Source organism: Coregonus clupeaformis, chromosome 35, assembly GCF_020615455.1.
Source record: "Coregonus clupeaformis isolate EN_2021a chromosome 35, ASM2061545v1, whole genome shotgun sequence".
Lineage (NCBI taxonomy): Eukaryota > Metazoa > Chordata > Actinopteri > Salmoniformes > Salmonidae > Coregonus > Coregonus clupeaformis.
The window spans coordinates 29,545,925-29,572,957 of NC_059226.1; the positions used below are offsets into that span (position 1 = coordinate 29,545,925).

The 27,033-nt window shown below is 44.7% G+C and overlaps 1 pseudogene; it reads right to left on the reverse strand.

The window, feature by feature from the left end:
• Positions 1-1,120: 1,120 nt before the first annotated feature.
• On the reverse strand, positions 1,121-20,134 carry LOC123482564 (annotated as a pseudogene).
• Between the last annotated feature and the right edge of the window lie 6,899 nt (positions 20,135-27,033).

Here is a 27,033-nt window from a genome sequence, read left to right on the forward strand (position 1 = left end):
TCCTCTGTCTAAAAAGCACACACCTGCAAACAGTTACGTGTGTGTGCAGTTTATTGGAAAAAGGCTTTGCATTATGATTGCACCCCTTGCATTTATGTTGATATCCTTCAACGGTGAGAGGTCCTTAAAAGTCCAGCAGCTACATTCATTTGAATACCAAATGAAAAGCAAAGTAAGCAATATGATCATCAGATGTCCTACCAGACATTGCTGTTGCACTTGCACCATGCAAATAATGCTGAGTGGGGTAAGTATTGCACTTGGTCACACAAACATTCAATTCAAGAATAACATCCTCCCCATGTCCCTATCCTAAACCTAGGACTGTGACTGGAGGGTAAACAAACTAGTTTTGGAGGCTGGGTATCTCTGTCTGCATCCCAAATGACTATATCCTATATAGTGTGCTACTTTTGACCAGAGACATATGGGCCCAGGTCTAAGGTAGGGCACTAAATAGGGAATAGGGTGCCATATCTCTGAGGTGCACATGTGCATTGGCAGGCCTGTCCATGCAGCGCTGTGCTGCGCTCCACTTCTCTGGCGTCCGGGAGCAGAGAGGCTGGGCTGGATGTGATGGACCAGTGGCCAAGCCAACACAAGGGTTACATCCCAAATGGCACTCTATATAGTGTACTACTTTTGACCAGAGCCCTGGCCACTGGTCAAAAGTGGTGCACTATGTAGGGAATAGGGTGCCATTTGGGACCTAAGCCCGAGTCAAAGACAAGATAAACAGCTGGCTTCTATCACTACCAAAATCTCTCTGTTGTGGATGGATCCAATAATGATCACGCCATGATTACAGGGGCCATGGATGGAGGAAAATAATTAGATTTATACACAATGTCAGAATATCAATCACAGTTATAGTGATAGTGGCTGTAGTTCTGTATTTGGCAGTGGTAGTTATTGGTAGCATCAGTAGTGCTGTTGTAGCTGGTACACCACACAAATCAGATCATTATTCATTTACATTAGAAAAATGTCAAAAAGTCAATGAACTGTTGAAACAAATTAACACATAGTAATAACAAAATAACAAATGGCATAAAATGCTACGCATAGTGGGTGTGTGGGAACGCTCACAAATAAATCATATAAATGACTAAACAGCGGAGAAAGAGCACTCTTTAATATTCAGAGATTTGCTAATGGTAGTCTGTGACAAATAGACTGCTGGATATAGAGTTAAAGGGAGAATAAGATACATATTAACTAAATGTCACAGAAATCTGAGATCAAATGAAGAGCTAAACTTAAAGCTAGTCTGGGTAATGAAGATCTGCTGCGGGCTGTGGCCACAGGGGGATGAGCCGTGTGTGACTCAGGGACTCTGGCTGACTGTACTGACTGCTGGCATTAGACACGGCAGCTCTACTGAACATCTTAATACAGCTCTATTTGTTAATACAGCCATGTCTGTTCATGTTGGTTGTCCACTCAGTTTCATTGCTGCTTGGATGAACAGATGCCTTTTACAGAGACCCTGTAGAGTACAAATGATGAACAGTGATTAAATGATCATCTGTACTCTACAAGGGTACAGGGTTATTGTAGCGCCCAGGAGCATATGGCTAGAAATGGACCTTGTGGTAATCAGTGCATTGAGTTGCTCTGCTATCCTATACAATGTGCTAGGTTTCTCTGCTATATATCCTCTTTACTGTATATATGAGGACTGGCCTCAACAATCACATTTGATTCATATTGCGCTTTTTTACAAATACATTTGTCACAAAGTGCTTTAAAATACATTTTAGTCAAAATAGCAGCCTCGGCATAACCCCCTCAGGGAGCAAGCATAGGCAACACAATTTACTGTACATTTTAATGGATGTGTTCCTGAGAGGGCAAATACTCAAATGTCTGTTATTACAGATGCCCCAGTCGGTCACACACACATGTAAAGTAGATCCAGGTCACTTCTACCAACAAGCCCAGTTAAAATGGGGGTATTTTCCCTCCCGTTAGTCTCTTGTCACAGATTGTTTACATACATACTAAAAGATTGGTTCTGGGTTCCTACGTTACCCTCCCCGCAGTGTTAAGCAATGATGTGCTGATCCTGTGGAGAGTCTGCCTCTACAGTGCTCCGGTGGCCGTCTCTCCCACCATCTCTCTCACACCTGCAGAGCTGGGACAGGGAGGAGCAGCAGGGCTGCAGCCAGGGCTTCCATAGGAGGTGTCCTGGGGCGAGCTGGTCCTGAACGGGGGTGATGGACTCTTATGGGGGGGCCACCGCAGCCCGGATCTCCTCCAGGACCGAGGTGGAAGGTGGGTTCCGTGTCTGGGGTCAGGGGCGTGGTCTCCGAGGGGTCGCGGGAGAGGTCAAAGAGCAAAGGGGGGTCATGGTAGGTCACGTAGGAGGCGGTGCAGAAACAGGCATGGGTATGCATGCAGGCTGTTCCGTTCTCGGGGTAGAAGTCCGGAGTGAAAAAGAACACCTTCCATATTGAATAACCTTAAAGATTTACAATGAATTACAACCACCATAGTAGTTTAAGTTTCAAGTTAACTTGCTTACAAAAAACATTGGAATTCTCACTCAATCATAATTAGCAGCATCGTTACAGTAATTCAATTGCATTCTTTAAAAACTATTACATTGGAAATGTGGACTTACTGTTGGGAGGATGCCACCTGACAGCGTTGAGGTAGGCATTACAGTAATGGAAGAGAAACTCATGCTTTGATCTCTCAACTTCCCCCTGCAGCAGGGGCATGAGGTCATGACCGTCTATCACTCTAGGAAGAGAAGACACACACAGAACACACAGAACACACACACAACACAATAAATTATCTCTGAGACACAGAAATGGAGCACACTGTAGGAATGATCCTCTGCGTAGGCAGAAAGACCTCAAAGGCCCTTGAAAACCTTTGATCAAAGTTTAGATCAGCCTGATCCGTTTTGAGAGCTTTTTCATTAGCTGAGATTTTTCCTAGCAGGTCCCTGGTGACACCTATTGTGAATATAATGTCTCTAGTTAGGGTGATTCAGAGCACTAAGAGTGCATATCGTTTCTATGGTGACCTAGATTCAAAACACTGTTGTTTTGACTGACAGATGAGGCTGCCAGAAAACCTACTTAGTGCTTTGGGCTTACCCATAGAAATAGAGGTCCTTGAACAAACAAAGCCCCTCAGACCTCAGCAATTTCACACTACTCACCTGTCCCCCAGTGCCATCCCTCCGGCTAGCTTCACCACAGTAGGGAAGATGTCCATGTTGCTGGTGGGTTCATCAATGTCTTTCCCTGCAGGTAACATCCCAGTCCAACGAAGCAGTCCTGGAACTCGGATCCCCCCCTCCCAGTTGGTGGATTTCCCTGCTGCTCAGAGACAGATCGAAGCACTTTGTGAGGACTGAGAATATGGGAAGTCCTTCATCACTCGACTGAAATATAAGGCTTACTAGAACCTTTCATGCAAATGTCTCGTCTCTTATGCATGAGGACAGATAGATAATCTGTGCAATTTATCTACTAATCTATTATTCTATTCTATGCATTGACTGGCTCTGACTTTCCATTTACATGCTTATTAATATACCCTACTAAACCACTGCAGATGCAAACTAAAGCCTTTCTGCACCTGCACTTCAATGTTGAATATTTGTACTTCTATTTAAAAAAAAATTTAACCTATTAATTAAAAAATGTTTTAACTGAAAATTTGACATCTGGCTGTTCGGCCTCTGTTGACTTGTTCTTCTGAAGCTGTTACAGACTGTACCTTTGTATATGCTGTTCCAGCCCCTGTGCAACTCCCCCCTGTTACAGACTGTACCTTTGTAGATGCCGTTCCAGCCTCTGTGCACCTCCCCCCAGACTGAGATCTCCTCAAGGTGCGCCCCCTGGTCTGAGGTCAGGTAAACCAGTGTGTTCTCCCTCAGGTTCAACCGCTCCAGAGTCTTCATGAGCTGACCTACAAACAAATGTTATGAAACAGGACTTAATAGGTAAAAACCAATAAAATCTTCCAACCTCTCAAATATAATTAGTGTGGACATTTCAAGTCTTCCAACCTTTTAACTTATTGGACATAAAAAAAGAAGGCCATATAATAATATGCCATTTAGCAGACGCTTTTATCCAAAGCAACTTACAGTCATGCGTGCATACATTTTTAGGTATGGGTGGTCCCGGGGATCGAACCCCCTACCCTGGCGTTACAAGCGCCATGCTCTACCAATTGAGCTACAGAGGACCATATAGCGATATAGAGTAAATATTAACTCTTACCAACACTCCAGTCCACTTCATGAACAGCGTCTCCATAGATACCGTGCTGACTGTTCCCCTGGAAGGCTGGTGATGCAAACATGGCTGTGTGCACTTGAATGAAGGAGAAGAACAACAGGAAGGGTAGTGCAGAGTTCCTGTCAAAATAGTCAACACACACAGCGTAAATGGAATAAAATAATTGTATGACAACTACTGTGTACAGTTACAGTATGCTTTTATTTTACCGACAGTCACCTAGGTCACCAACCCTTTACACACACTTTCCTTACATACCCTTTAGACTTTCTTCCCACTCGCAGGACACAAACAAACATCAATAATCAAACACACTCACGCACGCACACACAAACATGCAATTTGGCTTCTATTCTGTCTCAATCTATCATGTAGTAGGGGAGCAATAAATAAAAAACTCACCTTTCTAAAAAGTCCACTGCTTCATCTGTCATTCTCTGGGTCAGGTTCTCTGAGACATATGGCTGCTCGACCACCTCCCGGTTCCTCATCAGAAAGCAGTTGAAGTTGGGGAACGTGATGACGAATGTACCAAAGATGGCCGCCACCGCGCCCACCAACGCCACCACACTCAGCACCAACTTCCTCCGCACGGTGACCACACCCCTCGCATGCAGGAGGGTCACGGTAGCCACACCCACTCCCAGGGTCTTGTAGGGTAAAGTTGAGAATCTTTACTATCCTATCCCTGAGGGACAATTTGCTTTATAGCTAAAAGCTCAACCAAACTACATACAACAAACATGTCTGAGCACCAGTCTGTTTATGCCATCATGCCAACTCCTTATCACTTTGGTTGGCTTGACTATGACAGCAATGGCGTTGGCAAGAGCACAAACAGATCTGGGACCATGCTACACCAGGATACATACATCAAGTAAAAATACTCAATGTAATACTGTAGTAAAAATCATGAGCTGAAGCACACCCCAAAATGGTTGGAGAGGTGCTGACTAATGGAGAGTAAACTGTTTTTTATCAGCAGATGTAGTGCTATTCAGAAACTCTGCCTAAAACCCCAAACAGCAAGCAATGCAGATGTAGAAGAAAGACACTCTATACAGTGCCTTGCAAAAGTATTCAGCCCCCCTTGGCGTTTTTCCTATTTTGTTGCATTACAACCTGTAATTTAAATTGATTTTTATTTGGATTTCATGTAATGGACATACACAAAATAGTCCAAATTGGTGAAGTGAAATGGAAAAAATAACTTGTTTCAAAAAAATTAATAACGGAAAAGTGGTGCGTGCACATGTATTCACCCCCTTTGCTATGAAGCCCCTAAATAAGATCTGGTGCAACCAATTACCTTCAGAAGTCACAAAATTAGTTAAATAAAGTCCACCTGTGTGCAATCTAAGTGTCACATGATTTCAGTATATATACACACCTGTTCTGAAAGGCCCCAGAGTCTGCAACACCACTAAGCAAGGGGCACCACCAAGCAAGCGCCACCATAAAGACCAAGCAGCTCTCCAAACAGGTCAGGGACAAAGTTGTGGAGAAGTACAGATCAGGGTTGGGTTATAAAAAAATATCATGAAACTTTGAACATCCCACGGAGCACCATTAAATCCATTATTAAGAAATGGAAAGAATATGGCACCACAACAAACCTGCCAAGAGAGGGCCGCCCACCAAAACTCACGGACCAGGCAAGGAGAGCATTAATCAGAGAGGCAACAAAGAGACCAAAGATAACCCTGAAGGAGCTGCAAAGCTCCACAGCGGAGAGATTGGAGTATCTGTCCATAGGACCACTTTAAGCTGTACACGGAAGAGTGGCCAGAAAAAAGCCATTGCTTAAAGAAAAAAATAAGCAAACACGTTTGGTGTTCGCCAAAAGGCATGTGGGAGACTTCCCAAACATATGGAAGAAGGTACTCTGGTCAGATGAGACTAAAATAAATTGTTCTGCCATCAAGGAAAACACCTCTCATCACCCCGAGAACACCATGTTTTTCACCAGCAGGGACTGGGAAACTGGTCAGAATTTAAGGAATGATGGATGGCGCTAAATACAGGGAAATTCTTGAGGGAAACCTGTTTCAGTCTTCCAGAGATTTGAGACTGGGGCGGATGTTCACCCTCCAGCAGGACAATGACCCTAAGCATACTGCTAAAGCAACACTTGAGTGGTTTAAGGGGAAACATTTAAATGTCTTGGAATGGCCTAGTCAAAGCCCAGACCTCAATCCAATTGAGAATCTGTGGTATGACTTAAAGATTGCTGTACACCAGTGGAACCCATCCAACTTGAAGGAGCTGGAGCAGTTTTGCCTTGAAGAATGGGCAAAAATCCCAGTGGCTAGATGTGCTAAGCTTATAGAGACATACCACAAGAGACTTGCAGCTGTAATTGCTGCAAAAGGTGGCTCTACAAAGTATTGACTTTGGGGGGTGAATAGTTATGCATGCTCAAGTTCTTTTGTTTTGTCTTATTTCTTGTTTGTTTCACAAGAAGAAATATTTTGCATCTTCAAAGTGGTAGGCATGTTGTGTAAATCAAATGATACAACCCCCCCCCAAAATCCATTTTAATTCCAGGTTGTAAGGCAACAAAATAGGAAAAATGCCAAGGGGGGTGAATACGTTCACAAGCCACTGTATTTGCTCCTAACAATTTAATGATTAAACCAAAATATTGTATATCATAAAAATGCATTGTATCCTGTACATCACCTTGAAGGGTATGTGTGCTTGGACATTGGTAAAGATGGAGCCGTGGCCGGGCTGACAGTCACGCAGGTTGGTCAGGGTTATACCGTAGAAGTGGTCGAAGCCGTGAGCACTGGGGTGGTGACAGTAGTCGTCGTTCCTCTCACAGTTAAGACCAAGGTGCCATTTTCCTACAGTGGAGTGAAGGGGCAGATGATGGACCATATAAACTGGCAACTTGAGGCATCTACAAAGAACAACGGCCTTAAATTACCACACGTAAAGTGTTTTCAACAGAGGAGAAAAAAGGCAGATGATGCCAATTATTACATTTAATAATATGTCAACTTGGGTTACTGAAAAGCCTGTGAGGATGTTGTACATCAAAGAACAAGACCTTGAATGTCAACTCAAATGTAAATGTGCTTTAGTCTGTTGTCTGGACAACCATTGAGAAGGCAATTTGAATATGAAAGCTATTATACTATTAAAATCAAATCAATCATGTAGCTATAGCTTTACAGTCAGAATTGAAAAGACATTCAAACAAAAAAAAGACACATTGCTGCAACCAATCAAATTAACTGTCACTGCTCACGCGTGTTCCCTATTCCCAAAGTGAGAAGTATTGATACAGACTCATGACGATAATAAATGGGTTATATGTACAGTTTTTCATGGACCTAAAGACGCTTTACATAGTATCAAAGAAAAACAAAGGAGAGGACTTTGGCTCACCTATGAGAGCAGTCTCGTAGCCCTGTCGTTTGGCGACCTTGGCAAAGGTGACTTCTTCACTGGGAAGACCGTCAGATGCAGCAGAGATAACATACACCCCTAACTGTCCAAGGCCAGCCATACCTGTTCAAGACAAAAATAGGATCAAAAATGTATATCAAATCACAAAGTGGAGAGAGTAACAAAGTATAAAATCATACAGTGGAATGATGATGTACTATTCATCCTGCTGCATTGTGGTGAACATGCTATTTATCATGTTCTATGAGCTGTTCTCTCCACTTAGCCTTACTAATGCATAGCTAACGCTACATAATACTAGTTCGGCCTATCAATACTAGTTAGTGATCTGTTAAGTGATCAAATAATACTACTAGGCAAAGCTTTGTGTCAAACCCCAGGAGGTAGGCTATACATTGAGCTCTTGTTGTTGTTGTTGTAGTATATTTTATTACTATTGTATTACGATATCACTGTAAAGTCTACGCCCGTTCGGCGCATGTGACATCATTTGATTTGATTTGTTGTTTATGTCTCGCCTCACCAGATCGTATTGGGTATCGGCCTGTCAGGAAAGGCTGCCCTACTGGGCGTACAGAGGGGGGCAGCAGCGATGTGCTCGCAGCCTCACCCCTCCTGAGCCAGCATGTCGATGTTGGGGGTCCTGCAGACACAACAACACAACACGGTAGGGCTCATCATCTGGAAGGAGGCCTTTTAGTCATGTTTTTAAAGGTGAGCACAGAGCACAGCAATAATTAGAAATTAGAATAGAAGGAATAGAATCAAACTTGGATTATCTTCCGAGGACGGACATTTTTGTTTGGAATCACAACTACAAATGATAAGTATATGTAATGCAGGAATGACATGCTTAGAAACATGGGAAAGAACATAAAAAGCCTGTTGCAGTTTACATCACTGAAACTTACCGCAAGGTTGTGTTCCCATAGCAGCCCAAGTCTCCAATCCCCAAGTCGTCGACCATCATCAGGACAAAATTAGGCCTTTTGTCATCATTCAAGGCACAGCACACGTCAAACAACAACAGTAGACCAAGACAGCATGGGATCCATGGGGACTTCATTTTCAAGGTAACACTGGAGAACCAGAGACAGAGGCAATACTTGGATAGGGTCAAAAGCTTCAAGTTCCTCGGTGCACATCACTGAGGACCTGAAATGGTCTCGCAAACCGTCATCGTGGTTACTGAAGAAATTCGGCATTGCCCCTAAGACCTCAAACTTCTACAGATGCAACATTGAGAGCATTTTGTTAGACTCCATCACCGCCTGGTACGGCAACTGCTCCGCCCTCAACTGCATGGCTCTCCAGAGGGTAATGCGGGCAGTCCAACGCATCACCCGGGGCACGCTGCCTGCCCTCCAGGAAATCTACAGCACCCGGTGTCAAAGGGAAGGTCAAGAAAATCATTAAGGACCTCAGCAACCCGAGCCACAGACTGTTCACTTTGCTACCATCCGACAGACAGAGACTGTACAGGTGCATCAAAGCTAAGACAGAGAGACTAAAAACTGTTTCATTACCAGGCCATCAGCCATCACTAGCCATCTACCAGGTGAATGCACACAAACACTAATCACACACACACCTCATAATCACAAACACACGCACATACACACACACACACACACTGAACCACAGATCACTTCCCGTTCACACTGTCTATTTAAATACTTTATCCCCGACATAGCACATCATAATAATTATTTATACTACTGTACATTGTATTTTAGTTACACTGTTTATACACAGCGCACATATTTACACACTGGATTCGTGACATAGCTTACACTAATATATATACTGATGTACATATCATTCTTAGTTGATCTTGTGTTAATCCGGTGTACATATAAATACAGTGGGGAGAACAAGTATTTGATACACTGCCGATTTTGCAGGTTTTCCTACTTACAAAGCATGTAGAGGCCCGTAATTTTTTATCATAGGTACACTTCAACTGTGAGAGACGGAATCTAAAACAAAAATCCAGAAAATCACATTGTATGATTTTTAAGTAATTAATTTGCATTTTATTGCATGACATAAGTATTTGATACATCAGAAAAGCAGAACTTAATATTTGGTACAGAAACCTTTGTTTGCAATTACAGAGATCATACGTTTCCTGTAGGTCTTGACCAGGTTTGCACACACTGCAGCAGGGATTTTGGCCCACTCCTCCATACAGACCTTCTCCAGATCCTTCAGGTTTTGGGGCTGTCGCTGGGCAATACGGACTTTCAGCTCCCTCCAAAGATTTTCTATTGGGTTCAGGTCTGGAGACCTGGCTAGGCCACTCCAGGACCTTGAGGTGCTTCTTACGGAGCCACTCCTTAGTTGCCCTGGCTGTGTGTTTCGGGTCGTTGTCATGCTGGAAGACCCAGCCACGACCCATCTTCAATTCTCTTACTGAGGGAAGGAGGTTGTTGGCCAAGATCTCGCGAACATGGCCCCATCCATCCTCCCATCAATACGGTGCAGTCGTCCTGTCCCCTTTGCAGAAAAGCATCCCCAAAGAATAATGTTTCCACCTCCATGCTTCACGGTTGGGATAGTGTTCTTGGGGTTGTACTCATCCTTCTTCTTCCTCCAAACACGGCGAGTGGAGTTTAGACCAAAAAGCTCTATTTTTGTCTCATCAGACCACACGACCTTCTCCCATTCCTCCTCTGGATCATCCAGATGGTCATTGGCAAACTTCAGACGGGCCTGGACATGCGCTGGCTTGAGCAGGGGGACCTTGCGTGCGCTGCAGGATTTTAATCCATGACGGCGTAGTGTGTTACTAATGGTTTTCTTTGAGACTGTGGTCCCAGCTCTCTTCAGGTCATTGACCAGGTCCTGCCGTGTAGTTCTGGGCTGATCCCTCACCTTCCTCATGATCATTGATGCCCCACGAGGTGAGATCTTGCATGGAACCCCAGACCGAGGGTAATTAACCGTCATCTTGAACTTCTTCCATTTTCTAATAATTGCGCCAACAGTTGTTGCCTTCTCACCAAGCTGCTTGCCTATTGTCCTGTAGCCCATCCCAGCCTTGTGCAGGTCTACAATTTTATCCCTGATGTCCTTACACAGCTCTCTGGTCTTGGCCATTGTGGAGAGGTTGGAGTCTGTTTGATTGAGTGTGTGGACATGTGTCTTTTATACAGGTAACGAGTTCAAACAGGTGCAGTTTATACAGGTAATGAGTGGAGAACAGGAGGGCTTCTTAAAGAAAAACTAACAGGTCTGTGAGAGCCGGGATTCTTATTGGTTGGTAGGTGATAATGCAATAAAATGCAAATGAATTACTTAAAAATCATACAATGTGATTTTCTGGATTTTTTGTTTTAGATTCCGTCTCTCACAGTTGAAGTGTACCTATGATAAAAATTATAGACCTCTACATGCTTTGTAGGGGTAAAGTAGGAAGTAGGAAAACCTGCAAAATCGGCAGTGTATCAAATACTTGTTCTCCCCACTGTAGATTGCATTTGATGACTGCTACAGTGCTATTTGGCTTGCTAATCAGATTCGTCCCGCCGTTCTTGATTTCTTGTCTTTTTTCTCTCCTTACAGTTTAATTATTTGACATTTTAACACCTGCTAATCTGTGTACTCGACCAATAAACTTTGATTTTTGAAGAGCGCTAGAGCCAATGTTACTAAGTACAATCGGGTCAAAAGATTTGAGAATGACACAAATACTAATTTTCACAAAGTCTGCTGCCTCAGTTTTGATGATGGCAATTTGCATATACTCCAGAATGTCATGAAGAGTGATCAGATGAATTGCAATTAATTGCAAAGTCCTCTTTGCCATGAAAATGAACTTAATCCCCAAAAAACATTTCCACTGCATTTCAGCCCTGCCACAAAAGGACCAGCTGCCATCATGTCAGTGATTCTCTCGGTTAACACAGGTGAGAGTGTTGACGAGGACAAGGCTGAGATCACTCTGTCATGCTGATTGAGTTAGAATAACAGACTGCAAGCTTTAAAAGGAGGGTGGTGTTAGAAATCATTGTTCTTCCTCTGGCTAACCATGGTTACCTGCAAGGAAACACGTGCAGCCATCATTGCTTTGCACAAAATGGGCTTCACAGGCAAGGATATTGCTGCTAGTAAGATTGCACCTAAATCAACCATTTATCGGATCATCAAGAACTTCAAGGAGAGAGGTTCAATTGTTGTGAAGAAGGCAGGGCGCCCAAGAAAGTCCAGCAAGCGCCAGGACCGTCTCCTAAAGTTGATTCAGCTGACGGGATCGGGACACCACCAGTGCAGAGCTTGCTCAGGAATGGCAGCGGGCAGGTGTGAGGTGCATCTGCACGCACAATGAGGCGAAGACTTTTGGAGGATGCCCTGGTGTCAATAAGGGCAGCAAAGAAGCCACTTCTCTCCAGGAAAAACATCAGGGACAGACTGATATTCTGCAAAAGGTACAGGGATTGGGACTGCTGAGGACTGGGGTAAAGTCATTTTCTCTGATGAATCCCCTTTCCGATTGTTTGGGGCATTCGAAAACATCTTGTCCGGAGAAGACAAGGTGAGCGTTACCATCAGTCCTGTGTCATGCATCCTGAGACCATTCATGTGTGGGGGTTGCTTCTCAGCCAAGGGAGTGGGCTCATCACAATTTTGCCTAAGAACACAGCCATGAATAAACAAGGTACCGACACATCCTCCGAGTGTTACGGTCGGCACTGTTGGTCCTGTTCCTGCTGGTTTCCTTTCCCTTTTTCCCTGTGTGTGTTGTTTGTGTCTGCTCTCCCCCTGCTGTGCAGTCAGTCAGAGGATCTAGGTCAGGGGGCGTGGCCATTCTCTCACAAGATCAGTTACATCCAGCTGCAGCTCATTGTCAACAATCAACCAGCAGTTATCTACCCGGCTGGACACCTCTCCAGCGCCAGTTCGTTCCTACACTACCTGTGGTAACTTGGCCCCGTACAGAAATCTCAGTTTAGTTGTACTCTCTCAGTATTATAGTTGTTTCTGCCACGTTTGTAACCTGTCTCTCCTTCGATTAGATCTCGTCTGTTCCTGCTGCCTGCCTGCCTGCCATTCCCACGCGCAACCTGCTCTGTTGTCTGATATCCTCGTCATCCAGCCCTCAGGACTACTGGCTCTCCACCCTACTCAGCTCCTACCCCGGCCTGAAGCTACTCCACCCTGTACTGCTTCTCTCTACCATAACACGCTGAATAAACTACATCATAATTCACCCTCTTTGTCCGCGTGTCCGTCTCTGCACCTGGAGTCCCCCACCCAAGCCTAATAGAACGAACTGGCCAAACATGGACTCAGCAGAGATGCCACATGAAACAACGGGTGATGGCATACAACGCGCCCTCCATTCATAGGGAATGCTATTGGGACAACACGGAATAACTCATCCGGACTCTATTGGATAACAACCAGCAGTTGTTGGATCAAGTATCTCATCTCCTCTCAGGTAGCTAACCTGGTAACACTCACTACCCTTCCTCCCTCTGTTTCTCCTCCGCTTGTTCCTCCTACAGTGGCTCCAGGTTCGGCTTCCGCTCCTGCCCTTCGGGAACCCCCCTACAACCTCACCCGAACCTTTTCACCGGGGACCTGAACAAATGCCGTGGTTTCCTGCTTCCAGTGCCGCTTGGTGTTCCAACAGAAGCCCCTGTCTTTCTCCACGGAATCCTCAAAGGTACATTACGCACTGGGGTTAATGAGGGGCAAAGCTTTGATTTGGGCAGAAGCGGCTTGTTCACTCGGCAGATTGCCAGCCTGTCGCTTGACGATTTTTCCTCTCAATTGAAAGTTGTGTTTGATCACCCGGACCATGCCGGGACCGCCACAAAGAGACTATTGAAGCTACGACAGGGCACGGGTAGCGTGGCTGAATACGCCATTGACTTTTGACGGCAGCGATTCCAAGTGGAATGACGAAGCTCTTTAGGGAGCGTTTGTTAACGGTCTAAGTGACCCGATTAAGAATGAACTAGCTGTTCGTGATGAGCCTGCTAACCTTCATGTTCTGTTTCCCTGCTACACGAATAGACAACAGGCTACGGGAGAGGAGACAGGAGAGGGGCAGGTCGGGTCCACACCACAGGCGGGGCCCCTCGCTTGGGGCAGCCCGAGCTACACCACCACTCGGACACCGCCCACACACCTCAGCGGATCCCTCCACGGAACTAGACGAGCCCATGCAGCTGGGGCCGGCTGCGTCTGTCCCCTGCCGAAAAGGAACGGGCGCATGCGGGCTGGTGAGTGCATGATGTGGGGACCGCACTCATTTCCTGGTTAACGTCCGGGGTTCGGCCAAAAGACCAAGCTCGCAGGTAAAGTGGGCGATACTTGCGAGTGCTACACCTGACTCAATGCCCACAGCACCCCGTCTAGTTATCCCAGCTACAGTCCAGTTCAGGAATCTATCTCTCCACTAGCTGCTCTAATCGACTCTGGTGCTGAGGATAGTTTCTTCGACGTCAACCTGGTCACTCAGGCTGAGATCCCTGTTAAGCCCCTGCCTAAGCCTATAACAGTAACCGCTATTGACGGCCATCAGTTTGCCAACATCACCCACCAAACTGTCCCCGCTTCTCTCATGCTGTCCCGGCAATCACAAAGAAACCATCCAGTTTAAAGTAGTCTCCTCCTCGGCCCCCCCCTTATCCTCGGTTTCCCTTGGCTTAGCCTTCACAACCCCCCATATTGATTGGCAAACCACAAGATACACAGTTGGAGCACTCACTGCCATTCTGTTTGCCTTGGGTCGGCTATTCCGCCTCGGTCGGCTCCCCTGCTTCCCCTGTCAAAACCCCAGACCTCTCTTCAGTCCCTGAGGAGTACCTGGACCTGGCCGAGGTATTCAGTAAGTCCAAGGCACTTTCATTACCACCTCATAGGCCATACGATTGCGCTATTGAGTTACTGCCGGAGCCCCCTTTGCCAGTCCAGTCGGCTTTTTCAATCTGTCCCGTCCTGGAGAGAGAAGCTATGGAAACCTACATGGCGAATCCCAACCTCTGGCATCATTCGGTCCCTCATCTTCCCGGCTGTTGGAGCTGGGTTCTTTTTTTGTAGAGAAGAAGGACAAAACATTACGCCCCTGCATTGACTACAGAGGACTAAATAACATCACAGTCAGAAATACATACCCCTGCCCTCTCATCAACTCAGCATTTGAACCCCTTCATGGTGCCACTGTGTTTACCAAACTCGACCTCGTAACGCTTAGCACACCTCGTTAGGATCAGGCGGGAGATGAATGGAAAAACTGAGTTCAATACCCCTCTCGGACACTTTGAATACCTAGTCATGCCATTCGGTCTCACTAACGCCCCAGCAGTGTTTCAGGCCATGGTTAACGATGTGTTGAGGGATTTTCTACACCGTTTTGTGTTTGTCTATTTGGATGACATTCTAATATTCTCTAAGTCACAGGATGAACACGTCTCCACGTCCGTCTGGTTCTCCAACGCTTCATGGAAAACAAACTGTATGTGAAAGCAGAAAAATGTGAGTTCCACCGCAGTCCGTCTTTTTGGGCTTTATTATCGAAGCCGGGACAAGTGTCACCAGACCCTGACAAGATCAGAGCGGTTGTGGAGTGGCCCACACCCACGTCTCGGAAGCAGCTACTAACGCTTCCTGGGCTTCGCCACTTCTACCGCCGCTTCATCAGGGGTTCCAGCCAGTGGTTGCCCCCCTGACCAAGCTCACCTCCCCAAGGTGCCATTCCTGTGGACGCCTGAGGCCGAGTCAGCCGTGAGTACATTGAAGGAACTGTTCACCACCTCACCTGTTCTTATTCATCCAGACACTAGTTTGCAGTTTATTGTGGAAGTGGACGCCTCTGATTCGGGGGTGGGGGGCTGTCCTGTCACAACGTTCCCCACGGACCAGAAGCTCCATCCTGTGGCCTTTTTCTCCAGGAGATTGACCCTGCTGAGAAGAACTACGACGTGGGTAACCGGGAGTTGCTTGCTGTCAAGTTGGCGTTGGAGGAGTGGAGGCACTGGCTAGACGGAGCAGAGCAACCCTTCATAGTCTGGACAGACCACAAGAACCTGGCTACATCCAGTCGCTCAAGAGGCTGAACTCCCGGCCAGGCCAGATGGGCTCTGTTCTTCAGCAGGTTCAAGTTTATTTTAACATATACGCTCTGGCACACGTAATGTCAAGCCTGATGCTCTCTCTCACAGTTTACAGACAATGAAGACTCCAGCAATCCTGAATCTGTTCTGCCCGCTTTCCTGTTTGGTGGCGGCGGTTCACTGGGGAAATCGAGTCCCTCGTCCGATCGGGCACAAGAGTTGAACCTGGACCGGCCGATGGCCCCCCGACCTTCTCTATGTTCCCGCAGCCTGTGCGGCGCGCATAGTGCTCAACTGGATCCACACCTCACGCTTCTCCTGCCACCCTGGTATGAACCGTGGACACTGTCGCTACTGAAGAGGCACTTTTGGTGGCCATCCGCCGAGGCTGACGTCCGGGAGTACGATGGCGGCCTGTTCCATCTCTGTGCCCAAAAATAAGGCTTCCCCACAGGGCTCCTTCGGGCCTGCTGCGGCCTCTCCCAGTCCCGAGTCGTCCTTGGTCTCACGTGGGCTTGGACTTCGGGCACTGGACTTCCTATGTCTGAGGGTAATGACACCATACTCACCATGTGGACAGATTCTCTAAATCTGCCCATTTTGTTGCATTACCAAAATTACCATCTGCCAGTGAGACAGCCGACCTCTTTGTCCTACATGGTTCCGTCCCCATGGAATACCTGTGGACAGGTAGTGTCCGATAGAGGCCCACAGTTCATTCTGAAGAAGGGAAGGAGTTTTTGTTCGGCTCTGGGTGCCACTGTCAGTCTCTCATCAGGTTTCCATCCCCAGTCCAATATATTGGCTGGGTTTAGAGAGACCAATCCAGGACCTGGAGGCTGCTCTACGCTGTGTGACATCCGAACCCGGGTCCACCTGGGCCAAACATCTCCCGTGGGTCGGACTATGCCCACAATTCCCTCACCTCATCTGCCAACCCGGCCTCTCACCATTTGGGTGGCTTTGGGGCTACAACCGGCCATTGTTCCCGTCTCCCAGGAAAGGGAGCGTTAGCCGTCCCGGGCCAGTTCAGGATAACCCAGTCGCTGCCGCAAGGTGTGGGTGGACACCCGTGAGGCTCTTCTACTGGACAGCAGAGCGAAAACAAGAGGGTGGCGGACAGGCACAGGGTAGTCGGTCCCCCAGTTCCAGCCTGGTCAACAGTCTGGCTCTCCTCCACAGCAACATCCCCCTGCGCACTGACTCCCGTAAGCTGTCGCCCGGTATTTGGGTCCTTTCGAGATCGACTCCATCATCAACCCTTCGGCTGTTCGGTTGAAGCTTCCCCAGGCCATGAGAGTCCATCCTACATTCCACGTGCCCAGCGAAGCTGGTCTCCTCCAGCCCTTTGTGTCCGCCTGTGGGATCCTCCGCCACCGCAGATATTGACCCACGACCAGCTATCCAGCCTACACGTCGCGGAGACTGCTGGACGTCCGGAGGCGTGGTGAGGGACAGTACCTGTATTCGGACTGGGAGGATACGGTCGGAGAGGTCCTGGATTCTGACGACGAGTACTTCTGGATCCGCAGCTGGTGGCTGACTTCCATAGGGACCACCTCCTGACAAGCCGGGTGGTGGCCGGGTGGCGCCAAGTTGAGGGGGGTACTGTTACGGTCCGGCACTGTTGGTCACTGTTCCTGCTGGTTTTCCTTTCCCTTTTTCCCCTGTGTGTTGTTATGTGTCTGTCTCCCCCTGCTGTGCAGTCCAGTCGTAATGGATCAGGTCAGGGGGTCATTCATCTCACAAGATCAGTTACATCCAGCTGCAGCTCTCATTGTCAACAATCAACCAGCAGTTATCTACCGGCTGGACACCTCTCCAGCTACCAGTTCGTTCTGCACTGCCTGTGGTAACTTGGCCCCGTGACAGAAATCTCAGTTTAGTTGTACTCTCTCTCAGTATTATAGTTGTTTCTGCCACGTTTGTAACCTGTCTCTCCTTCGATTAGATCTCGTTCTGTTCCTGCTGCCTGCCTGCCTGCCATTCCCACGCCGCAACCTGTGTTGTCTGAGTATCCTCGTCATCCAGCCCTCAGGACTACTGGCTCTCCACCCTACTCAGCTCCTACCCCGGCCTGAAGCTACTTCTCCACTCTGCTCAACTGTCTCTCACCATAATACGCTGAAAAAACTACATCATAATTCACCCTTCTTTGTCCGCGTGTCCGTCTCTGCACCTGAGTCCCCCAAACCCTAAGACCGAGAGCAACTTCTCCCAACCTTCCAAGAACAGTTTGGTGACGACCAATGCCTTTTCCAGCATGATGGAGCACCTTGCCATAAGGCAAAAGTGATAACTAAGTGGCTCGGGGAACAAAACATCGACATTTTGGGTCCATGGCCAGGAAACTCCCCAGACCTTAATCCCATTGAGAACTTGTGGTCGATCCTCAAGAGGCGGGTGGACAAACAAAAACCCACAAATTCTGACAAACTCCAAGCATTGATTATGCAAGAATGAGCTGTCATCAGTCAGGATGTGGCCCAGAAGTTAATTGACAGCATGCCAGGGCGGATTGCAGAGGTCTTGAAAAAAAAGGGTCAACACTGCAAATATTGACTCTTTGCATAAACTTAATGTAATTGTCAATAAAAGCCTTTGACACTTATGGAATGCTTGTAATTATACTTCAGTATACCATAGTAACATCTGACCAAAATATCTCATAACACTTAAGCAGCCTACTTTGTGAAGACCAATACTTGTGTCATTCTCAAAACTTTTGACCACGACTGTATACGTCCCAAATGGCACCCTATACCCTATATAGTGTACTACTTTTGAACGGGGCAAATATCAATTTTAGAGCCCTACTGAGGGTCTGTAGAGTTTCTGAGAAACCATAGATAGCTACAGTTTAGGCCAGGGTTCCCCCAACTGGCCCACGGGTGATTTTATTTGGACATAAAAGACTGTAAAAAAAAACACCAGCAAATCAGCTCCATGTGATTTTTATTTTGGAAATCTGCTCGAAAGTATTCCCACCCATAATAGAGAGATATATGTGATCGTATACAATGGTAAGCAAGGTTTGAAATGATTATGTTTTAGACAGATATGATATCTGTTTGGGCTTCTTGCTATGAATCTGCAGTCATGCTATCTGTTTCTTCACCATTAACTTCACCATGTCTGCATTTCATCACCACCTTGCTCAGAAACCAATAACATGATGGGTCTAAGTTACAAGGCCAAACACAAACAGGCATGCAGACGGTACATGCCTGCTGTCTCGCCATATACTTCTGTAGCAATCAATACTATATTGTCAAGATAGATTATAAAGAGAGAGAGAGAGCGAGAGAGAGAGAGAGAGAGAGAGAGAGAGAGAGATAATGTGTGTGTGTGTGTGTGTGTGTGTGTGTGGGGGTTATTGGCTCTTACATTCTTCTTGCTGAGCAGAAGAATGTAAGAAGTAAAGTGGTTATTGGCTAAGCATTAATGTGTTTGTTCAAAAGTCAAAAAAAGGTTCCTGAGTATTAGCTGGCTACCAACCGATAACAGAAAGCATAGGCCAGTCCAACTCAGAAGACAACTTGGATACAGAACGAGGTTTTGACACCCAGTATTGACTCCCACGGTGGCTACTGCCTACAGTTATCCTGCAAGTTCAATAGGAACGCTCCTACAAGCAATATGCGTTCAACAATTTCCAAAAATACCAACAAATAGATAGCTGTTGAATAGACAGAATACTTTGCTGTTGTCAATTCGTTCAAATCCTACCTTTGTGGATATGTATGTCTCGAAATGTTTCTACTAGAAACAGGAAGTAAGTTTGTTATCAACTGTCATGTGACTAGGAATGAAGCAGTCTCATTGGATTATGGTTTATCTAACTATTTTAGGTGACCTGTGTGCTGCCTAAATCTAGTGAAATCAAGGCTAAAATACTGTAGATTTCAACCCTCTATGGTGCAATCCTACAATCCAATGTGCAGCCTTAATCCCTGCCAATATTTATTTAACATGTTTAGATACCCCTTGTGTCAGGAACATAAGGTCAGGAAGCCCACGCTAGTGGATCATATTTATAAGGTAAGACAATATTCTTCAAAAAAATCTATAATTCTATTTCACTAGTTAAAATGACGAATTCACAGGGTGATATATTACAGATTGCACCTTTACAATTCATATTTTAGTAAATGTAATTTACTCTGACATAGGCATACAGTAGAACACTGCAAACAGGGGTTACATCATGGCTCTCTGAGTAGGCCTACAATCACAATATTCACTTTTCAGTTTCTGACCAATGCTATTGTCCCTACCTTGAAGACATAGTTCCCAGCCGTATCTTCTTGATGCTCTTGACTTGACCCTCTCTACCCCTCTAGCAGAATGGGGCATGACTGTTATACATCAATAGGAGGAATAGAATAGGAATGCCTTAGATGCGCTGTTATCATTGTCTGTGATTGGATGAACTGAACTGGTCTACAGGCATTGACCAGTTATCTGTTAGATACTGTCGAAAAAGGAAACTGTGATGGCAGGTCAAGTCTGGTTCACACACTGGTCAGAGGATTGACCATAGAATTAGAATGACTTCTAAATTATATTACTTCTAGAATTACTTCCCATTCTAATTATATGTGGTTGATTCTCAGAACAGACTCTTTGATCACACTGTGATATGAGTAATATTGAATATTCACACTTGTGCTGTTTTTGTCTATCAAATATGAATTATTAACACTGTAAATCCCTCAGCAAAGTGGTTAACTAGTATGCATGGTTGCAGATGAGTGTCCCTGAGTCTAAATACTCATGACAAAATGTAGAGCTTTAGGGTGAGATTTTTGTATTGATGCTTGCAAGCTGATTAGTATTTTGATGTTGAGCTGCACTCCACAGGAGAAGCACATGACTGACTGAAAAGATGAGTGGGGTGAAATCCCACAAACACATCAATTGCTTTTCATGGAAATATTTCAACCATGTGAAATTTGCAATTGAAGAAATGGTAATACGATATTTCCATTGGAATATATACCCTTATGAAAAGCTAGCTTAGATTTTGATTCATGGATGGTGAGGGTGTTTGTTTGTGACACAGCTTTTCATTTCTTACAGCCGTTTGTAATACAAATCTGTTAAGGGATTTTCCATTTATCCGTACATTTTTCTGTATTTCTGCAACTTATTCCTAGGAGAGAACTATGTCTCTGTGCCTCCTCTCTCCCAGTTCTGGTCTCATATGGATACATACTGTCATCTGTTGTCTAAGTCATATATTGCAGAGCAAATGGGATGAGAAGTTTGAAACTTTTAACTGATCATTTAATAGGCCTGTCCTACCGACTACCCAGTAAAACCCCTACATTTTCCTGCCCACTTAGATATTGAGTAGAATCAGATATGTTCTTTAGTCCATAAAGTCAAACTTCTGTGTAGGTTGTTGGACCATCTTCAACGACTTTTCCTATAAGGATCCAAGTGCAACACATTTCCACCAATGTTAGATGTATATATTACAAGGTGTGTGTGTGTGTGTGTGTGTACAAATGCCTGCATGTGTGTGGTGTGTCATAAATCACTCTGTATGCCATGCATACATGAACTAGGCCCTGACAGGTTTGTCGCTCCGTATATTGTCTGCCTTAGGACTCACACCATTACCTGTGTTCATGAGCATTCAGGACACATCCTATTGGCTGTCTGGCCCCCGCAGTCCAATCAGCATAACACACGGCTCGGCAGCCAGTATCAAAGCATTAACGTCTGTTCTGTTCTTCCTATCCAAGGCCTCTTCAAAGACACAATCACTGACAGACCTCTTTCTAACATGGGCTTTCTCTCTGGCCCCAGCATGTACAGTACAATGAGACTATAGCAATTACTGCTAGGTTCATGTCCACTCCCATTACAAAAAGACGCACCATTGGTTATGAAAGGTATTCCAATTCAAGTTGATGTAAGGCACCTACAGTACAACTCCAACACTGTGTGATATTGTCAGATGTAAGCGTAGCTGTATGTGAGCCCAGGTTTGAGCTCCTCGGATTCTGTGATCATCTCTGTTCTTCATGCATCCACACACACCTTTGGCGGCAGCCCCGTCAAACACACTCATGAATTAATAGTACACTCACTCTCGAGAGAGAGAGAGAGAGAGAGAGAGAGAGAGAGAGAGAGAGAGAGAGAGAGAGAGAGAGAGAGAGAGAGAGAGAGTCTCTTCTGAATGTGTGTCCATTGTACATTGTTCACAGAATGTGCATCCCATAGAGATGAAACAAGTTCTATCTATGGTGTATCCATTGTACTATAATTCACAGAATCACGGGCTGATGGTGACAAGACAGCACCACAGGGAATCGAGCTCCAGCCCAGAAAACGTTTCTGTAATTAGACTGATTATACACTAGCTGTCTGACAACACAGAAAATCAGGAGAGTGATGAACCTGAACAGTCACTACAACATCACTTTGATGCTGCACTCACTAACTGGAAGTCGCTCTGGAAAAGAGTGTCTGCTAAATGACTAAAATGTCAAATGTAATGCTGTGCTAATTAGTGATTGAAGCATTTCTATTGGTTCAACAGTAATATTGATGATATTAGAATTTTTTTGGTAATTACAAAATGCACATTGTGCACTGTAGTTTGATACAAGGTATATTATTTTGATATTCAACATGGTATGGCTATGTCACCAGCAGGGAGCAGCATTGCACAGCAGATCTTCCAGTTCAAGACCTCTTACAATGAGAGCTGTGTAAAAACAATTTCAGCACAGTATGCAGTGATTTATTAGTGTTTGCCATTGAGTCAGCTTATGTCTTCCTCTTTTAATGGAGCTCTGTCAGCTTCACCAGCATCTTTCAAAGACAAACACCCTTCTACATCTTCATCGCTTGCTGTTTGGGGTTTTAGGCTGGGTTTTTTGTATAGCACTTTGTGACATCTGCTGATGTAAAAAGGGCTTTATAAATAAATGTGATTGATTGACTGATACTCAAAGACAAACTCTTCATAACGTGGCTTGGCTTGTAGACATTCCCTCCCACCAAGATCCCCCAATATGCAGCTCCATTTCTTTGGGTCTGGGACACATTCACTCATCACCCTGTGAGGTCCAGGGCCTCCCCCTATCAGCCTGGGCCAGGTTTCGTTTGATATGTGATATGTGAATGGTTCATGACTGGTTCTCAGTGACAACAGATGACCTGTAAGAGTGTCCATAGCCCCTGAGGGCCTCTCCTCCTCCTGGCTCTGGGGGTCCTGCCTGCCCACCCAGGGTGATAACAGACTCAGGGTATGGTTAGGGTCGTGCGTCTCTCTCTTGTTCTCGTTTTCTCTGTCTTTCTCTCTCTGTCTTTCTCTGTCTCTTTCTCTGTTGTCTCTCTCTCTCTCTCTCTCTCTCTGTTGTCTCTCTTTCTTTCTGTTGTCTCTCTTTCTTTCTGTTGTCTCTCTTTCTCTCTCTCTAACCCCATCGAGACTGTATCATACTGGTCATTGACAGCACACCTGGATAGGGACAGCTCAGGCATCCCTCACTCATGGTGGTGACAGACCGAGAGGTGAGGTAGAGTGTTTGTGGTCATCTCTTACGGTACACCTCCATGACTCAGAAACATTTGCAGGAATCCTCATTGTTGGCATCCTCACACGTTGCCATATTGAAAACATAAGATCTTGTCATTCATGCGCTCTCTTTGATCACAAATAGAGAAAGCAGGAACAATATGCAGAGATCTCTTTCAAATTGTCCCTTGTGTCAGGAGAGGAAAAATGAAATAACTAATAGGGTGGAGTAATTTCAACAAAATAAATTAAATGATTTATATCTGATTTTATTTCTACAACGATCCTTAGTTCATGTTGTCTGCAATTCCACTGACTATACTGTTCCACTGACAGTCATTGGACCTACTTCTGTGGCATACTGGGGCATTCATACTTGAACTATCAAAATAAATTGGGTATCCGATGCTCTTACGTTTGTCTGCCTTTGGGTGACCCTGAAGCAATAACAAGACTATAATGTTTTTGAGGGTTTATCATACATTTTCCTAAATGGATAGCAACTGAAAACAATTGTCTTCCTGTTTACATGTACATGACTATCAGAATAAAAGTCAGGGACAAACTGTTCAAGTGGTTTCACAGTGCAGTCAAAAGGGTCTTTTTCACTTGATGTTCAAGCCAGCGAAAAGCTTTTGACTTGATGCATTCATTTGTCTGCAGCCCTCTGGTCATGCCGCAACCACAACAGATGGTTAGTGTGTTTGATTTTGTTCACAGTTATGCCGTATTTGAACTGGAATCAGACACTCTCTATAAAGTCTAATTGGAATTATGAGTACTCACATCCCTATAAAGACCAAAAGCATTTGAATGAAGTATCACAAAAACAAGAAGACCAAAAGTATGATTGGGTGCGGGCAGATATAAAATGCCAGATATGTGGGCAGGAAACAACTATCGAGGTTTCATTTGAGGCCATTCATTTTGGAGAGTTGTTTTTTGTGCTGTTCAGTCAAATATCTGAGGGCTGTTCTGTGGTTTTCACAGTGGGGTGGCTAAACCTCATCGCTCACAAGCAGGGTTTAGGTCGAAGGCGTGAAAGACACACAAGGCCTTAAGCTGTTTGTCAGAGCTGTGTGATTGACTTTCAACAGAATTAGCACTGAAGCACAGACCAGGCTTGTGCATGAGGATCCCAGCAGTACTGCACACACACACAATGCATGTGCAACTGTTAAATATTGAACATTGTAACAGTTTGGTGGTTTAACATTAAGTACCTCAACAACAAGGTAAACAAAATACTCCCTTGATTGGCAGCGGTTAAAGCGTTGGACCAGTAACCAAAAGGTTTCTAGTTTGAGTCCCCGAGCTGACAAGGTGAAAGAAATCTGCCGATCTGCCCTTGAGCAAGGCACTTAGCCCCAGGGTCGGGGTCAATAATGGCTGATCCCTGGCCATGACCCCACTCTCCGAGGGTGTCTCAGGGGGAGTTGGGATATGCAAAAAAACACATTTCCAGTTCAAACCTCACACTCATACAGGTTACCCACTTGTACATGCAGTGAAACAGGACAAATATTAGCACCCCCTATTTGACCTTTGGTACACACAGCCTGAACTAACCACCGAACGTGAGGACTGATTACCCAGTCTTACTTCCATTTGAAAACAAGTAATTTGATTTCCATCTCCAATACCGCAACAGCCTGCACACTGTAATAAAAAAAACATCCACAAATCGAGTTGTTTCAACTAATTAATATTACGTAACTGGTTCCACAGCCTTTTTTTTGTTTACTCTACATTTCGGTCCAAGTGTTACCTGAACTAAAAAAAAGTTGGCCCAAACTTACAGTGCATCCAGAAAGTATTCACAACCCTTGTGTAAGGTTCTGTATTTATTTTCTTAGTTCACCTTGTGTTCTTGTACATAGCCCTGTTTCTTTGTGCTCTTGAACGTAGCCCTGTCTTTCATTTTTGTTCATTGATTTCACCTGTGTTAGTTACTCACCTGGTCTCATCAGCTCCTTATTTAGTTCAGTTCATTCTGTTTGTGCCTTGTGAGGTATTGTTCGTTTTGACTCTACTAAGCCTTTTCCTAGCTCGTTTGTGAGAACCAGTTATAGCCAGTTCTAGTTTTGTTTCACCTGCCTGTTTGCCTACCTGTGTATGACCATTGCCTGCCTGTGACCACGATTCCTGCCTTCTGCGAAGGCAAAATAAACACCTGCCGTGGTCTGCACGTGAATCTACACCTTTTTCCTTGAGTATTTATTACACCTTGACTTTTTCCACATTTTGTTGTGTTACAAAGTGGGATTAAAATGGATTTAATTGTCTTTTTTGTCAACAATCTACATAAAATACACTGTAATGTCAAAGTGGAAGAAAAATTATATATTTTGTATTTATTATTGGAAAATGAAATTATAATATTTTGATTAGATAAAGATTCAACCCCCTGAGTCAATACATGTTAGAATCAACTTTGGCAGTGAGTCTAACGCTGTGAGTCTTTCTGGGTAAGTCTCTAAGAGCTTTGCAAACCTGGATAGTCCAATATTTGCCCATTTATTATTTTTCAAATTCTTCAAGCTCTGTCAAGTTGGTTGTTGATAATTGCTAGACAGCCATTTTCAAGACTTGCTATAGATTTTCATGGTGATGTAAGTCAAAACTGTAACTAGGCCACTCAAAAACATTCAACGTCATCTCCAGGTTATAGATGGCCTTGCGTTTTAGGTTATTGTCCTGCTGAAAGGTGGATTTGTCTCCCAGTGTCTGTTGGAAAGCAGACTGAACCAGGTTTTCCTCTAGGATTTTTGCCTGTTCTTAGCTCTATATCATTTATTTTGTATCCTAAAAAAAACTCCCTATTCCTTTCCGATGACGAGCATTCCTATAACATGATGCAGCCACCACCATGCTTGAAAATATGAAGACTGTTAGTCAGTGATGTGTTGTGTTGGATTTTCCCAAAACATAATGCTTTGTATTGAGGACAAAAAGTTAATTTATTTGCCATAATATTTAGGACTTTAGCAGCATTACATTTAGTGGCCTATATTGCAATCTAGGCACGAGACATGCATGTTTTGGAGTATTTTTATTCTGTGCAGGCTTCCTTCTTTTCACTCTGTCATTTAGGTTAGTATTGAGGAGTAACTAAAATGTTGTTGATTCATCCTCAGTTGTCTCCTATCACAGCCATTTAACTCTGAAACTGGTTTAAAATCACCATTGGCCTCATGGTGAAATCCCTGAATGGTTTCCTTCCTCTCCAGCAACTGAGTTAGATCAGTGACACAAAATCTAAATGTAATACATTTTAAATCAGGCTGTAACACAACAAAATGTGGAAATAGCCAAGGGGTGTGAATACTTTCTGAAAGCACTGTGGCACCAACTTGAGAAAACTTCGGCAAAATATTTTTACAATTTAAAATTATGTTTGCTAAATTTGTCCATTCAACTAGAAATTATTATTTGAGCATCTTAACTACAGAAAGTTGTGCAACTGGTTCCACACACAGCGCTTTTAACATTACTATATTGTGCATGTTCATTTATACAGTAATTATTATTTAACATGTTCTCTCAACTGGGATTTGAACTCATAACCTCTTGGTTCATGGCATTCCAATCTTCCTGCTACTCCACCATGTGTATGTAAATTCCAGTTAATCTGACTCTTCTCTCATCATTGTTGTCATATAGTTTTCTGCTGGGGCATATTAGTCTGTTTTAATGTTACTCCTTAATCACTATGATGAATAGAATATTTTTCTTGAGTGTACTTTTA